This window comes from Vicia villosa, unplaced genomic scaffold, assembly GCF_029867415.1.
Source record: "Vicia villosa cultivar HV-30 ecotype Madison, WI unplaced genomic scaffold, Vvil1.0 ctg.000078F_1_1_1, whole genome shotgun sequence".
Lineage (NCBI taxonomy): Eukaryota > Viridiplantae > Streptophyta > Magnoliopsida > Fabales > Fabaceae > Vicia > Vicia villosa.
The window spans coordinates 352,540-370,384 of record NW_026705002.1 but is presented as its reverse complement, the minus strand read 5'-3'; the positions used below and the strand labels follow the sequence as shown (position 1 = coordinate 370,384).

Sequence of the window (17,845 nt, the reverse complement as noted above, 5' to 3'; positions counted from 1 at the left end):
CAATGTGATAAGCAACATAATAGAAGACTTCACTGAACCATTTTTGCATAGTGCATCTTTGATTCCACATATTTCCACTTCGTTGTACTTAATTATAACTTCATTAAAATAAACTTTGTAACATACAATGCTCTACTGTTCGGGTACGGAAGGCATGGTATGCATGCTGAAGCTAGAACACAGTTTGAAGAAAAGTAGTCTTTTATAGTACCATGGTAGATACATGTTGAAAAAATTGTTTAATAGAATCTTGTATGATGTTGCTTATACATGAAGAAAAGAATCGTGCAAGAAGTGGCCGCGTCCAACCCCATAATTGCTTCATGTCAACTATCACCAACTTTGGAGAAAGAAATTCACTGTTCTTCATAAACCATTAAGCTCCAATTATACAATTGTCTACTATGTTGATTTGTGGTTCTTTTCAAACTAAGCCGACTGATGATCACTACTAGAATATTGGGATTTAGCTGCCAGGATATAGCGTCGGCAACCGACTCCGACGCTATATGGTGCTCGTTTTATTATTTTTTTTCTTGAGCAACCAGACACGATGACACCGCCGCTAAGTTTAAATTGACTGAATTTTGATATAAATTTTATTATTTTTTGAATCAAAGTGTCGGCTGGGCCGACGCTAATTTTTAAACGTTTAGTTTTCTGAATTATTTATTAATTTACTTATTTTCCCTGTTTTTTTTTCGTTTGGAATTAAACGTATTTTGATTTATATTTTTGTTTTAGTGTCAGCCCAACCGACGCTACATTCAATTAATTATTATTTATATTATTTACTTTTTTAGTTTCCCACTTATTTTTTCGTTTGGCGCTCATTTTAATTTTTATTTTAGTTTTATGTCTGGCCGACACTAATTTATTTTTTAGTTATTATTTTTAATTTTTTAAATATAAAGACCATATTTTTAAGGCAAAATACCCATTGTAGTCCCTTAACTATACCCCTAGATTCAGTTTGGTACCTTAATTTTTTTTCGTGTCAAAATGGTCCTTTAACTTTTTAATAGATGCATATGAGTCCCTTCCGTCTATTCCGTTAGTCAAAGTCTGTTAAAAGTCTACGTGGCAGTGACAGGTGGATATGACCAAATATTGTGAGGGACTTAGCGTCGGAAAAACCGACGCTAAAAGCTATTTCTGGATTTTTTTAATTATTGTTGTTCATCTTCTTCCCCAAAAATTTTCTTAAAAAATACCTAAAAATTTGGGGATATCAACAAAAACTCAAAATTGGATACTAAAAATCGTGAACAGCATTAATTTCTTACTAACAACAAAAAATTCCATAAAATCATATCTCTTCCACCCATAACAGCATATCTCTTTCTCTCATAAAACGTGAATAAAACTTCTCTCTTCCTCTCTTTTTCATCTCTTACTAACAACAACAATTTCTATAAAATCAAATGAACAAAATGCAATCAAGTCCTGCAATCTCAACAATAAATCACAAGCAACAGAAACATCATGAAAAAAGTGGTTGTCGGAGGGGGTGGGGGCTTCAACGGAGTTCTGGTGCGGAGGGAGGATGGAACACGGTTGACCGTAGACGGCGGAAGGGTGCTTCCATCACAATACTAGGTCAAGTCCACCCGAAATCACGATGCCACGTAGACATTTAACAGACTTTGACTAACGAAGTAGACGGAAGGGACTCATATGCATCTATTAAAAAGTTAAAGGACCATTTTGGCACGAAAAAAAGTTAAGGGACCAAAATGAGTATTTTGCCTATTTTTAACTATCACATATTTTTAATTATCATAGATTTTTAATTATAAAAATAAATAAGATAAAAATGGGGCGTTACAAATACCATATCATCGTCAAAACTTAATAGTTACTAAATTGACTTGTATGTTGCAATCCATAAGTTTTTCCATCTTGGATAAATTGTTGAATATACTTGCAACACGTAGATAATATTTATAAAAACTGCCCAACTAATTTATGAAAAGGTTATCACATGTCTATAATTCAAGACAATATTTATAAACAATGCATATATTGTATTTCATGAAAGAATAGAGGTTTGCACCAATTTACAATTGATTCACAAAAAACATGACACTAAACATCAAAATAATTTAGATTTTTTAATTCTTTGATGGGTGATAATTTATGATTTTTAGAATTAACTAATATTGGGGATATGACATTTTTTTTAGCAAATAGTATAGTACTCCATACAATGCGATTTCAGAAGGGCGTCTCCCGGTAGACTTCCGGTGATCTGTCGTGCGAGTGTCTGTGTTTCCTCGGTGGAACTTGAAGATCTCCTAGAAAGATATCGTGCACTTTCTCAATTTCGGTTTAAACTCCTGGCATTAGGGCTCAGGGACCTTGTTTAGAAGGTACTGTCTGATATCGATTTAGGGCTTTTAGGTTTCGGTGGTTTTTGTTCTCAACGCGGTCTTTTTGTAGCTCGAGGGTTTTCGCTGGGCCTTGTTCAGTCTTCTCTGGTTGTATTTGCAAGGTTTTTCTTGGATTTTCGCTCAAATCTCCTTCTTCAAGGGGTGAGGGTTTCTTCTTCTTTTTTCAAAGGATGAGAGATCGGAGGTATGTTTTGCAGGAGAATGGTTGGAGGAAAGTCACCCAATTTCGGCAGCCATGGGTGGAGAAGCAGAGGTGGGATTCTTTTCCGTTGGGTGGCTGGAAACGCAATTTGCCTCTTCAACCCAAGCAGGTGACTTTGTATTATGTTTTAGAATTTCTAGAAGATACAAGTGCAAAGGATTTGTTCGTTTTATTCGGGTGTATAGGGAATGTGATAGAGGTGGCAATTTCGCTTAGAAGAAACAAATTTGGTAAACGATTTGGCTTCGCCAAATTTGTGGAGGTGGTTGAAGGGCGGCTGCTTGCGGTGCATTTGGATAATTTGGTGATAGGGGAGAAGAAATTACATGTTAATATACCACGATATAGTGATGCTAAACATTTACAGACTTTGAGATAAACTTGAAAGGAGAGTTGATGCAAGATTAACACTTCAGATCTTTTATGTCAAGTTTTGAAGACATACTCAAATTATAATATAGTGTCATCAGCTCAACATTAAAGATATTATCATAAATAATCTTACCGGTAAAGCCGTAAATCCAAACCAGTTTGTTATTAATTTTAAAAAACCTTAATTTTCATTTTATATTTTAAAAGTAATTCTTAAAAGAGTAATATTGAAATTTTACAAAGATAGAAATTATATATTTTTATGAGAAGAGTTTAAACAATTTTTTATGAGAATTTAATAAAGTAGTATTTAATTAAATATTTTTGAAATTTTACCATTTAAAAGTATTTTAGAAAAGAATGTTTAAATAAAAAAAATTTGAGACCTATTTAAAACTTTTTTAAAACAAAAATATAATTATACTTATAATATTCTAGAATTCAATTTAAATAAAATAATAGCCTAATGAAAATAAAAATAAAAATAAAAAAGAGTTTTAAGTAAAAAAATTTAGGGATTGTAGAAAATTTCTCCCTTTTGTATGGAGATAAATAAGTGAAAATTAGCCAAAGTGAGGAGAATGTAAATGTGGTTGCACATAAAACTGTGTCAAAGTCAATAGGTTCAAAACGCCATATTCGCGTGTAGCAAACTAATCACACCTACGTTTGTCAAAAAAAATTTATCACACCCACAAATAGCTTCCCATTTTACATATAATAACTTTCTTTATCCATCCAACTACTCAACTAACAACTCTTTCTCTCAAAAATGTTTTGTCTTTGATACTGATGAACATACAGGTAATGGTGTCATATTTGTTTGATCATTGGTGCTATAATGAGTTTGAGATTCGAAGATGGAGTACCTCCCATCCTAAGCACGCTTGAGGTTCTAGCTCATTCTACAAGGTGTTATTAACATGGTTGTGTTTTATTGTTTTAACACATTTTCTATTATTTTGATTTTCAAGGGTAAGCTTTAATTTCATTAATTAGTACTCAAATCATGTCTTTCTTGATTTGTTGTCGATAGGAACATATATTGTACATTCGTAATTAGAACATGGTGGTGATTCAATTGTGGAGTATGACTCAAACGTAGGTACTACATTGCTTGCTTTTAATTTTTATGTATTTTAATGTTCTTTTGAACATTTTTTTATCAAATGTATACTGTATTATTTCCAAACTCTTTCATGATTTATAACGCTAAACAATTTATATAGGGATGAAAGGAATAATTATTGACCATTAGATTTATTAATTAATAATTTAATGAATAATTATATGAGAATGGTTATTTAATCTCGACCATCTATATTTAATCTAATGGTCAATGATTATCATTTAAAAGTATTATAAATCAAAGAAATGTTTAAATTTTTGTGTCATAGGAACTCGATGGGTCTTTCGCAAAATGTTAGACGAAGAAGGAAATGTATTAAGAAACAAAGCTAGACTAGTTGTGAAAGGATACAATCAACTAGAAGGAATAAATTTCGATGAAACCTATACACATGTGGAGGGAGTAGAAACCATAAGAATACTATTAGATTTCTCATGCATCATGGATTTCAAAATATTTCAAATGAATGTAAAAAATGTTTTTCTAAATGGATATATTCAAGAGGAGGTGTTTCTTGACCAGTCTCCTGAATTTATTAATCCTATTTTTTAGACCATGTTTTTAAACTTAAAGCGGCACTATATGGTTAGAAACAACCTTCTAGAACTTGGTATAATTGTCTAAGTAAAAACAAACATAAGATAAAAATAAGAATATACGAAAACATTTTGTAAAATTATAAAAATAATATCTCCATTGTGTAATACATTAAGCCTTTGATGTCAAATTCTCAGACTATATACAAATCAAGTTATAGCGCGCGTCATCAAGTCACCAAAACCTTGAATCTAAGAAAATTTGTTATTAATTTGAAAAAAACCGTAATTTTAGTTTTATATTTTAAAAGTAATATTGATAAAAAAAATATTTCAAAAATAACATGAATTTTTTCTAATTTTTTTATTATTAATAAATTAAAAGAGTAGTAGTGATATTTAACATTTTGATATTCATTATTAGAGTTTTTACATGATAAAAATATATATTTTTACAAACCTCTAACTTGATAATCCACGGCTCTCACTTCAAAACCATTCAACAATAAAACCCCACACTCTCTTTTGGTTTTTGAGCAATATAGCTTCCCATAGTAACTAGTATCTTTCACTTCTTCAATCCACAAACCTCTCTCTCTTCACGGGTAATCATCTCTTGCTTCTGATTGCAAATTATTATATGCTTATGAAGCCAAACACAGTTTTTTAGGTAATATGATTCTTTCCAAAATTGGTTTTTGCATGTTCATTAAGATTAACATGATTCATGTACAAAATATCTAAACTTTATATAAAACTTTTTTTCTTTTGAGTATACAGGTAAAGGTGCTATAATGGATGCGAGATTCGAAGATGGAGATCATTCAAATGTGTAGGAAGACTTAAACATGGTACTATGTTGGTTGCTTCCAATTTTTGTGTATTTTAATGTTCTTTTTAAATTTTTCTTTATCAAATTTTGTATAAAAATTTAATTTCTCATTCTTTGTTTTAGTTTTTTTATAGAATATTTAAACCAAAAAGGTGGATAGTATAGCCACTGTTTGAGAATTTAAACCATAATTTTATGCATTACTACTTATCACACACGGTTTGAAAATCTTCTTGATATATTTCTTATTAGTTGATTTATTTTTGGAGTTTAAACACTAACGTGTGTAAGAAGTGGATGATTATGGCTTACCAATAGATTATATTAAATGGAGATGATGTTGATATTAATCGAATTTGTTCATTGATTAGTGGTTATGTGTGTGTATATATATATATATATATATATATATATATATATATATATATATATATATATATATATATATATATATATATATATATATATATATATATATATATATATATAATTATATATATATATATATATATATATATATATATATAATTATATATATATATATATATATATATATATATATATATATATATAATTATTTATATACTCTTTTACTATAGATTATAAACTAATTTTATTTCAATTGATACGAACCATGTTTTCATCTGCCGAAACTCTTTTGTCCGTGCCTTGGGCTTTAGTCTAAATTGGCTAGATTGTTGGTTGATCAACTATCCTTCTTTTTTTTTCAATGGTTTCTTATAACACATATAATATTGTCTTTAGTTGTTATATTAAATAAACCTACAATCACATTAAGGTTATAAGAAAGCATTTTAGTAGCTATAAAGTAAGGATTTATAAAAAAATTGAATATGATAATTGCTTTGGATCTACCAAAATGCGTTTTGATGAATCCAAAGTAATTAACATATTAATTTATTTTATAAATATTCAAAGCTAGTAAAATGTTCTCTTACAACACTAATATAATTGATGTTTGTATTAGCAGAACAAAGAGGTGTAATAAGTATTCATTCAATAAAGAATGGTTGCTGATGGACCTACAATACAGCCAACTTAGAATAAAGCCCAAGGAATTGACAGCATAGCTCTGGTTGATGACAACATAAACAGTGCAATTGAAAAATGAAATTATTTTATAATCCATAATAAAACTAGTTACTCGATTTTATAGTTTTCTCAATTATGATTCTCTTTTTTGAACTAATGTTTGAACATTTCAAATTTACGCAGTCTGGAGATACAACTGCTTAATGGTAAAAAATTTGGTATGTTGTTTTTTTTCTATTTGTGTTTATCTTGAAATTGGACCTTCATAATATTACAATTCTTTCTTTTTAGGCATATAGGCTTATATAGTTGCATTTGAATGTGCGAATGAGATAAAACTTAGCAATTGTTGAACTTTTATTAATTATTAAATTGAGATATCACAATATTACAAAGGTGTTATATCAACAAGCACATATATGGAAATAAGGAGTTTGTCATTGTGATTGTTGTCGGTTCATTCCTTCACGGAAGCTAGCTAGCATTAGCATGGATTGTTGAACATGATTGACAAATAGCACGCGTCGCCATTAACGGAAGCAAAGTTGATCATATCGGTGAAAAAAATTTCTGGTTATTAACCTTGTTGATGATTTAAACCAAAAACCGAAGTGTAATAAACCTTGTGATTATTCTAAGTTTGTTACATTGAAATTTCTCATGAAAGATATAGAAATTTATCATATTGTTCCAACACAATTTGGGAACTCAATTAAGAGTATATTTTGCATAATAACAAAGAATATGTGAACCAAAAATTTTTGGTTACTATATTATTTACCTTTGCTTAACTTTAAATAAAGAATTTGAGGTCTTTATTTTTACCTTAAATAAATATATATATATATATATATATATATATATATATATATATATATATATATATATATATATATATATATATATATATATATATATATATATATATATATATATATATATATATATATATATATATATATATATATATATATATATATATATATATATATATATATATATATATATATACCACTACCATGTGATTGATTTTTTATTTTTTACACATAAATTAGTTTTTCATATCATTTTTTGAAAAGTCAACAATACTAAAATATGCATTAAATTTTTTATTAAATGGGTTACGAATGGTAATTTGAATGTTTATAGAATGATAAATATTTGGCGTATAATTTCAAAACCTCATTTTATTTCTACATTTACATGTAACTCAACAATGTTAGTAACATATTTAAGACCTTATCCTTAATATTGGAACTTCACCATTTTTAATAAATTGAAAATAAGGCGATGATATCTGAAAGATTTGAGACAACTTATGTCAAAGAGATTACCTAACTCCAAATTATCATAGTAAGAGATCATTCAAAGAAAATGTGATGTGCAATTTTGAATACATAACCAAATAAGATGTATTAAGAAAATGCGACAATCTACTTTATTTCTTCATGTATGAAGAAAATATTTTGTGGGTAGATCGACGTACAATCTTCCATTGTGTACATTATTGAACTAAAATCGGATTGAAAAACAATTCTTCTTAAAAAGGATTTGAAATTGGGTTGAAAGACAATGCTTTCTAATATGGTTTTGATGATAACACAATATAAAAAAACAATTTTATTTTATAATGTTTGTTACTTGTGTAAATTTTTTTAAATAGATTCTATGTTATCTAATTTTTTTAAAAGAGTAAACAAATTCTACCTCATTATTATTTGGGATAAAGAAAATTGTTAAAATATCATCATCCTATGTACTAAACAGTGAGAGTTTCGTACTACACAGTGAATTAAGATATCATCAACCTACTGTTAGCTGGAAATCTCAGCATATCACAAAGAAGTTTGAAAATACACTTAGTAGAACTTGGATGATTCAACGAATGTGTCAAAGTTCCTGTACACTTAGTAGTGTTTAGGACTTAGTAATTTTAAGAGCAAAATGAAGACCATTTCGTCAAAGTCAGATCCAATGCGGAGCATGGTTAAATAACTAATTTTTGGTCTTATCTACATTTGACGGACGTGTAGAAGCAAGTCTAAAGGCTCTACGTATGCAAACAAAGACATGTCAATTTCAGGAGAAATGACCGTTTGTTACAGTCATTTTGATTTCAGTATGAATATGAATTCTAGTGTTATATTTCAGTGTGTTTAATTTACTACAAATAAGTATTTGTGTAAAGTGAAAAATGAGTTTGATTGAGGGCATTGTATGTATGCCAACACCATTTTATTTAATGCCAAGTCTTCTACCTTAAAATTACATTTCTGCATTTAATTTCAATCCTTTTAACTTCGACTACTGCCGAAGCCTTTTTTATAGTTTCTGCACCTTTACTTTATTTTCTTTTTTTATTCTCAAGATTCTGCCTATGTCAAAATCTTTGTCTTTTTACACAAAATCATATAAACTATAGAAGACTTTACACACATATGTCTTACGATCATCTAGTTGATCCTGTAAGTAACCTTTTTGAAGACTAACGCTTGTTTACTAAATTTTACAGTAAACACCTATGTACTATTTTAGGCACGCGTCATTTAGACATATATTTACTATATATGATATATGTTGTCGATGCTACCATATGGATTAAGTACTTCAAGTAATTAACCATTTTTCTCTGGTAAACATAGTTTTTCAAGTCAACTATTTAATTCTATGTTTGACGATGAAGCTTTCATTTTCTAATGAGTTAGTCCACCCATTAAACATTTTGTGAAGATTTTATAAGTTTATTTCTAATGATTAAATTATTGTATTTCTCGTTCAACGTCAATATTTCAAACTTGAGAAACAATTTAGTAATCGTGCACAATGTACAAAGGTACAATGTCGTGTATAGCACAGGGAAATTGAGATCAAAGTCATATGATTAACTTCACGTCTTTAATGTCAATTTTTAAAGAATTTATAGTGATGTTAAACAATTTTGTATGAGAATTTAATAAAGTAGTATTTACTTTAAATATTTTTGAAAATATATCAATTAAAAGTATTATAGAAAAGAATGTTTAAATAATTTTTTTTGAAACCTTTCATAACTTATTTAAAACACAAATATAATTAAACTAATAATATTATAGAATTTAATTTAAATAAAAGAATAGCCTCATTTATTTATCTTGAAGAAACACTTATAATAAAAATAAAAATAAAAATAAAAAAGATTTTTATGTATAAAAAAATCAGGGATTGTAGAAAATTTCTCCTTTTTGCATGGAGATAAATAAGTGAAAATTAGCCAGAGTGAGATGAATGTGTCAAAGTCAATATGTTCAAAACATCATATTAGCTTCCCGTTTTACTTATAATAACTTTCTTTCCCCATCCATCTCCATCCAACTCACTCAACTAACAACTCTTTCTCTCTAAAATGTTTTGTCTTTGATACTGATGAACATATAGGTAATGGTGCCATATTTGTTTGATCATTGGTGCTATAATGAGGGTGAGATTCGAAATGGAGAGCCTCCGGTCCTTACCACGCTTGAGGTTTTTGATCATTCCACAAGGTGTTATTAACATGGATGTGTTTTATTGTTTTAACACATTTTCTATCATTTTGATTTTTAAGTGTAAGCTTCAATTTCATTAATTAGTACCCAAATCATGTCTTTGTTAATTTGTTGCTAATAGGAACATATATTGCACATTCGTTTTTAGAAGATGGTGGTGATTCAATTGTGGAGGATGTCTCAAACATAGGTACTACATTGCTTGCTTCTACTTTTTGTGTATTTTAATGTTCTTTGAACTTTTTATTTATCAAATGTATACTGTATTATTTCCAAACTCTCTCATGGTTTATATAGATGAAATCTAATATGATAGAAACTAGGCTAGAAATGTGGGAATGAATTTTGGAGATTGTGTAAAAATTTATAGAAAATATTTATAACCCTAAACAATTTATATGAGAATGAAAGAAATAATTATTGACCATTATATTTATTAATGATTCAATGAATAATTATATGAGAGTGATTATTTAATCTCAACCATTTATATTTACTTTAATAATCAGTAATTATTCATTTCATTCTCATAAAAAAAGACATTCTCACGTGTAGAAAATTGAACTAGACTAAATTAGAATTAGACTTACTGTGAATTTGTCATTCATATAGGTTAGAATTTAATTTAGTTGCCTAACACTATTAGATGTCCCAACTTCGAACATATATCTTCTGCTTGTTTTAATATTGTGAATGAGACTTGTAATCATAATGTAATGTGCAAGAAAAATGTTTAAGCAAAATGTTTAAATCAATAATACGAAGTTTAAACACTAACATGTTACTCTCTTTAATAGGTAGATGATTATGGTTTACCATTGATTGATAATAAATGGATATCATGTTGATTTTAAAGAGTACACTTATTAATTAGTGGTTATCTTATTTATTGATTTGTTTTTAACGCATAACGATTTATCAAGATTTAATAAAATATCAATGGCCTGTATAGAAAATTTTAAATTATATATAAATAAGTTTACAAAGCCTTAATCAACAAAAGCAAGTATAATAAAATTATTGTTTGACTTTATCGAGATCATGTTTTTCTTTTCGTAAAAATTAAATAATGGAAAATTACCATTTGTTTATATAATCTTTTATTATATATTATAAAGTAATTTTATTTTCATTGGAAAGGATCATGTTTGCATCTACCTAAGCTTTTTTGTCCCTGCCTTGGACTTTAGCTCAACTTGGTTAGTTTGTTGAATCATTAATCAACAAAAGCAAGTATAATAAAATTATTGTTTGACTTTATCGAGATCATGTTTTTCTTTTCGTAAAAATTAAATAATGGAAAATTACCATTTGTTTATATAATCTTTTATTATACATTATAAAGTAATTTTATTTTCATTGGAAAGGATCATGTTTGCATCTACCTAAGCTTTTTTGTCCCTGCCTTGGACTTTAGCTCAACTTGGTTAGTTTGTTGAATCATCAACCATCCTTCCTTTTTTTAATGGTTACTTATAACACATTTAATCTTGTCTTCATTTGTTATATTAATGAAACCCACATTAAACTTAGTAGCTCTAAATTAAAGATTTATAGAAAAAAAAATTAAATATGATAATTGCTTTGGATCTACCAAGATGCTCTCTGATGAATCCAAAGTAATTAAAATATTAAACTTTTTTTATAAATATTCACTTTATAGCTAGAAAGATGCTCTCTTAAAACACTAATGTAATTGTGGTTTTTATTAGCACAACAAATTAAAATAAGATCAGAGGTGTAATAAGTATTCATTTAATAAAGAATGATTGTTGATAGACCCGACAATCAAGCAAAATTAGGATAATGCCCAAGGAAGGGATAACATAGCACAGACTGATGACAACATGGACAATGCAACTGAAAAATTAAATTAATTTATAGAGTCGTTCTATTTAAGATCTCTTTTATCAATGAAATCTTGCCTACAGAAAAAAAATAGTAGTCCAATTTTGCAATGTACTCCATATCTTAGAGTCGTTCTATTTAGTCATTCAACATGTTTCGGTGCATGTCTGAAGGGATGTATAAATAGTACATGTAGCGAGATTGATCTTATTGGTGAAAAGATATTTGTCTATTACTGCCCTTGTCGGTGATTGAAACAAAATTGCGACGCGCAAGAAACCTTGTGATTATTGTAAGTTTATTGGTGTTATTTATGTGTATTAGTTTTGTGTCAAAGTATTATGTTTCATTTATTGATTGATGATTGCGTTCGAGTTACACTAAAATTTCTCATGAAAGACAAGTCTCAAGTGTTTTGAGTGTCTGTAATTCCTAATCATATTATTCCAACATAATTTGACAATTAAATTAAGAGTGTATTTTTTATAGTAGGAAAGAGTATGTGAACCAAAAATATTGTAAGATCCTCAAAGGTAATAATGGCGTTCTTCTTGGTTTAGTATGGGTGCAACTAATTCTAGACCATCCAAATATACTCCTATAAGTTCCCAATGTTCCCTGTATATTGCATTGCATGAAGTACTCTCTCAAGTTTTCAATGAAATTGAGTTTTCTCCCTCATATACTACAAGGAGTTGAATTTCACTGATGAAATTGTATTGTATTGAAGCCATAGTGAAAATTGTCCAAAATTGAAGTAAATATTTAACTGTTGTATTCTGAACATTTTAACCTCTAAGAATTTCATGTGGTAATTGGTGAATTTAATTTGCTTTGTGATTTCAACTTTTGTTTTAAGTGATTGATCGTTTATATTGATATTTCTTTGTATTTTAGATATAGAAATAAACATAACAATGCCGATATAAAGCTAAGTAAAGGACGTGGTTTTGTCATATCCCCAAAAGATTACTCAAATAAAGTATCGTTATTTGAATGTATCAAAATCTACTATATTTTCAACTAAATTTTAACATTAACTTAAGAGAGGGGTTTGGATGACGCATTTTAGTTTGGAAAAGTAATTTTTTTTAAGGAATTTAAAATGACTAGATCAAAATTTATTGTTTGGATTAAAATATGGAGAATTAATAAAATGATTTAAATTTATGCAGTATTTTATTCATGTTAAATATAATGAATTTCAAATGACACTAATAAGTAAAGAATTTTAAATTGCTCATCCACTCTTTATAATATGAACTAAATTCTTGATTAATAATTTTTCAAATTTTGCAAGACGGTCCTCATATTTTATCAAAATTTCAAATTCGTCTAAATTTTTTCAAAAATTACAAATAAATCCTTAATAATAATCATATTTAACAAATTATTCACTTCAAATTTTCAAACAAATGTAAATTTGTCCCTATTTTATATATTTTAAATTTGGCCCAAAAGTTTAAAAAAATTAGGAATATGACTTTAGAAATTTAACAATGAATCATTTTACGACACAATCCAAACAAAAAAATTTAAAAATAAATGAATTTCTATTGAATGATTTAAAATACATAGAATTTTGAATTCTATGAAAGAAAACTTTAGTTTAATTTAATATATATTTACTTCTTTTGAATAACAGTGAATCATTTTTTTGTTATTTTTTCATTTTAAATTCAATCCTAATTTAAAAAGAAATAAGCTTAGTTTTATTTAATATTTATTTTTGAGATCTAATAATTATTGCAAGAATTTTTTAAATTTTAAAAAGAAAAATTATTTATTAGTAAAAAATAATTTAAAATAATAACAGGCAGAAAAAAGAGCTAGATATCCAAAATATAACAAACATATATCCAAAATAATAATTATTGGAAAAAAGAGGGAGAGTTAGATATTATATGTAACACGACTTTAAGTTAAAGTTATTGAAATTTAAAATTGTAAAAATTAATGCCCACACCCGCATAATCTAAAAACAAAAAGAGAATGATGTAAGGATGGGATACTAGACAGTTTGGGCTTAAAACGTTAATATTAAGTTGTCTCTATTGGAGTAATTGGAAGATAAAGTTTCAACAGATAATATTGTTGAAAGGTTTAAATTAACAACAAAACCACACAAAAATTCTCATTTAGTCTATGAAAAACAACAAAAAGTTGTTGTTCTAGGAGATCAAGCGACTTGAAGTGATCAACAGATAATGAAATAACACATTTTATGGAATTTATAGAATGATGAATATTTGACCCATAATTTCTAAACCTCGCTTTGTTTCTACATTTACAAGTAACTCAAATAATCCTAGTAATATGTTTTAAGAACATATTCTTAATACGAGAACTCCACCCTTTCTTATAAAGGAAAAATAAGGCTATGATATAAGAAAGATTTAGGAGAACTTATGTAAAAGAGATTATCCAATTCCAAATTATCATATTAAGAGGTAATTCAACGAAAATGTGATATGAAATTTTGAATGCATAACCAAATAAGATGTATTAAGAAAATGCGCGATCTACTTTATTCCTTCAAGTATGAAGAAAATGTGACACTTTACTTTATTCCTTCAAGTATGTGTTTGGCATTTATGTTTGGCTAAAATATAATAGCAGCAATATGCAATAGAAAGTATAGAGCTTGCAAATATAAACACGTACAAAACAAGTAAAAGAGCAAGATGTTCTATGGAATGTTAAGACATGTCCTGTGACATCATGAGATGTCATATGCAGAAAACTCATTGCGCCTGCTGAGCTGGAATATGAAGATTCATTTTGTGCTCAACAGATGTAGAATATTCTATGGATTATTATGCAATCCTATGTGGTGCATGTTTAATGGTTAAGAGAATCAAATCAGAGTATTGGATTATGCAATTTCTAATTATGAAAATAATTTAGGAAACTTATGATTGAAGATTTTTAACAAATTTTTTCTGATGATTTGTAACAGAAAATAAGGTTGTGATAAAAGGCCCAAGTCCAGTTGGAATAGGTTATAAATAGGAAGCTTTGTAACCTAGTTTAGTAAGCAAGCCGAGTATTGAAACAATGTAAACATTAGGGTTTGTCAAGGTAGATCACCCAAGTTGTGGGATGGCTCCCATGTTCTTCTCTAAACCTGTAGGTAAGAGAAGTATTTCTCTCACTCTAAACATGTAGGTAAGGGTTGAGTGATATGTGTCTCTTGATCGAAGCTGATAAGCAAGATTAAGATGTGTTTGAAGTGTCTTCACTCTGTTCTTATTGTCGTCCATGTGTTATCACTGGTTGTGATTAAAGGGATTTTAGGGGGCCTCATACCTAGGTGAGTCTTAGGTAAAAGTATATCACGGGTATTTTTAAGTGATTAGATCGCAAACTGGTTGTTTGCTGAGGGTTTATGAGTTGATTATATTTAGTGGACTTATCCTTGGCCAGGTAGCCCCCAGAGTAGGATTGTGGATCCGAACTGGGTAGACAATTCATTGTGTTATTTATTTTCTGCACTAGTTTATTGATCTAGTATAAGATGTCATAAAATTGGATATGACATCAGGGAATTCTTTCAAAGCTTGTGCCTTCAGCAAACTAACCCAGATCAAAACTTGTTTATGATCATTGTGTTATCATTATGTTTAAATGGTTCCAGTATCCTTATGATCTTCTATCATGCTAGTATTAAACCAAAATTGAAAATCATAATATCCTACTATTGCAGTTTTGTAACAGACCTGATGTCTCAACATCATCTATGACATCTTGGTACTGTCATACCAGAATTTCAATTGGTATCAGAGCAAGTATCCTGTCTGTTTCTGGATGAGATCCATAAGGGATACTTTCTGGTTGTGTTCAAGGTAGAAGATTGTTTGAACAAGGAGTGTTCATATTGTATGGTCCCTTGAAGTTTTGGATGGACCTATTTGTGGAAGAATTATCCAACCTAACTAAAGTCATTGTACCTTCCTGATGAAAGAAGATAATGAATCTGGAATAAAGAGAGTTAAATTCATAGACTTCATGCGGGAGTGAAGAATTTGAATTAAACTATCATGCGGGAGTGAGGATATTGATAAGGTATTATTCTTGTGCTTACGTTGTTCTATTTGGTCAGGATATTGGTTAGGTCCAGTATATTTCTTGGTGAAGAAGCAAGCACTTTGTAGGGGTGATTTACTTTCAATCCTTGGATGTCATGCTTACAATTGAATCATGGAGTAAGCACTTTGTAAAGTCTGTTGATATATGGCTATATTCCGCTGCATAGCCTCTGATATAACCCTCAAAGTGCTAGAAGAATTCTAGGGTTATATTTTTATTTGGCAGATGTTTCAACTATATTAAAAGTGTCAAAGATACTTTAGCCCTTCTCAAGTCCACTCATAAATACATTTATCAATAGAGTTAATGAGTATCAATTGATCAACGAGTCTCATATACATATGCAAGTTGTTTGAAGACTGTTAGAACAAGAATTGTTCTGATCAATAATCTTAGTTTTGATGATAACCATGTATATGAATTTTGCTCAAGATAATGTGGTACTCTAATCCTATGCAATTTCCTTTTCAGGAAATATATAAAGAGTATGCACAAATCAGCGCTAAGAAGCTTTGACTCAGAAGGTTCAGTATGCAACTTCAGCACATGGTCTGGCAAGACATCAGAAGATGGTCATGCAGAATCAGAACATGGTCTATTAGAAGCATCAGAAGAACTTGAGTTCAGAAGCAGAAGCACTGAAGTCATGGAATCACGCTCAGAAGCATATCAAGATCAGAAGATCAGAAGATGCTCTGCACCAAGCTGTTTGTACTCTGATGATTTTCAACGTAGTATTTACAAAGAACAAATCATAATCAAGTACTAGATGGCAGGCTACGCTGACTGACAAAAGGAACGTTAGAAGCTATTAAAGGCAATGTCAGTAGTCACAGCAAAAGCAAGGCTCGAGGTAGTTGACAAAACAGTGAAACATTAAATGCAATGCTGTACGGAATACGCAAAGCATTAAATGCTCCCAACGGTCATCTTCTCAAACGCCTATATAAATGAAGTTCTGATGAGAAGCAAGGTTACCAATTCTTAACAATTTGTGTGAATATTAACTTGCTGAAACGCTGTTCAACTCAAAGCTCAGAAACTTCATCTTCAACCTCACTACATTACTGTTGTAATACTTTAGTGAGTCTAAGCTTAAACTTGTAAGAGAAATATCACAGTTTGTGATTATCGCTTTTAAGAAGCAAGTGTAATACTCTTAGAATTTGTTTACATTAATTTGTAAAGGACTAGAGTGATCGGGTTGTGATCAGTATACTCTAGAGAAGTCTTAGAAGGTCTCTAAGCAGTTGTTCCTAGAGTGATCAAGTTGTGATCAGAAGACTCTAGAAGACTTAGAAGTTGTCTAAGTGGAAAACCATTGTAATCTCGTGTGATTAGTGGATTAAATCCTCAGTTGAGGTAAATCACCTTGTATAGGGTGGACTGGAGTAGTTTAGTTAACAACGAACCAGGATAAAAATACTTGTGCAAATTATTTTTATCTTACGAGTTTTGAAACTACACTTATTCAAACCCCCCCCCCCTTTCTAAGTGTTTTTCTATCCTTCAAAGACCTTAAAGAATATCAAGGATAATGTGTTCCAAGGAGATGGAACTGATGTTCTATGGGATGTTAGAACATTATTACTGTTGGTATGAAGCTAGTAGTTGAAGAATAGATATTTTGAGTTCTAAACAAATGTAGTGTGAGTTCATATGTTTGGAACTTACTCCTAATCTGGAAGAGGAGACATCTATTTTGTTCTAGTTGATCAGGACACGATCAACAAAGTTTTCTACTCCAGATATCAGTTTATTTCTGACCTAAGCTTATGGGAGTGTGAAAGTTGAGCTCAATGGCCTGTATAGAAAATTTTAAATTATATATAAATAAGTTTACAAAGCCTTAATCAACAAAAGCAAG

At 29.1% G+C, this 17,845-nt stretch overlaps 1 long non-coding RNA gene across 1 annotated transcript; it reads left to right on the top strand.

Moving 5' to 3' along the window:
• Nucleotides 1–5,100: 5,100 nt before the first annotated feature.
• Nucleotides 5,101–7,203, top strand: LOC131623786 (uncharacterized). The gene is made up of 3 exons (XR_009290305.1): nt 5,101–5,302; nt 5,413–5,483; nt 6,701–7,203. It is a non-coding gene; the product is annotated as an uncharacterized LOC131623786 (long non-coding RNA).
• The last annotated feature ends 10,642 nt before the right edge of the window (nt 7,204–17,845 follow it).